This window comes from Epinephelus moara, chromosome 21 (genome assembly GCF_006386435.1).
Source record: "Epinephelus moara isolate mb chromosome 21, YSFRI_EMoa_1.0, whole genome shotgun sequence".
Taxonomy (NCBI): Eukaryota; Metazoa; Chordata; class Actinopteri; order Perciformes; family Serranidae; genus Epinephelus; species Epinephelus moara.
The window spans coordinates 977,213-978,179 of record NC_065526.1 but is presented as its reverse complement, the minus strand read 5'-3'; positions in this window follow the sequence as shown (position 1 = coordinate 978,179).

The window sequence follows — 967 nt, the reverse complement described above, 5'->3', positions numbered from 1 at the left end:
CCAACAGCAGCCATATTTACAGGATTTCAGTGATATAAATAATCACATATTGTCAACAAAGCAACTGAAACAGATGTGTTTTAAAGTAATTTCCTCTTACGGCATCATGTAATAAAAATGAGAGGACCTAGGATTGAATCCTGTGGTACACCACAAGAAAATCACAGCCTAAAGCCTAGTTCACATTACACGATTTTCTCCACGATTTTGACGTCGCAATGGATTTTGAGAGCCACCTTGGGTCCGAGGTGAGTTGGCAGATAGTCTGCCATGACGAGTCCTCATGTGTGAACAAGCCTACGAGCAAGTCGCCCCCTCATTTGTGACTGGGACTGGATATCTGGCATGCTAGAAAACTGGAGAAGTGTGACACGACTGACAAAGAGCGTCAGCCAATGAGAGGCAGGATACGTCCCACGTCAATACGCAGGAGGACGGAAGAAATGTCAGGAGAACAAACCGCAGGGTTGCCACTGGCCAGGTCCACTTATTAGCTGTGACTCTGGGCTTGTTTCTAAAGTGGAGTTACTTATTTGGGCTTGCTCTCTAAACGTCACCTTCCTCTACATATATCCGTCAATAAGTTATTGAAATGCATGATAGTCACTTCTTGTTTCCATAGCCCTGGTTGCTTGTTTCTCTCCAAAGATCTGGAAACACTGACAATCCAGCAAGCAACAACCACAATGGCGGCATCCGCAGGATCACGGAGAGCATGTTATGTTTGGACCCAGGCCCTGGAGGCTGATCTGATTCAACACTGGGTAGAATATCCATGCCTTTACGATGTGTCGTCTCCCAGTTAAAAACGTAGTTTGGCAACATCACCACATTATCTGGGGCTCTGTTGACGAGGGCTCCGTGGAGAAATCTTGTGGTGTGCACACATTTGGCGAGACTCCCGCTGACAGAAACACATGTCAGCAGGTATGAACACTCAAAAGATTACGATCGTCTCCGCGACGCA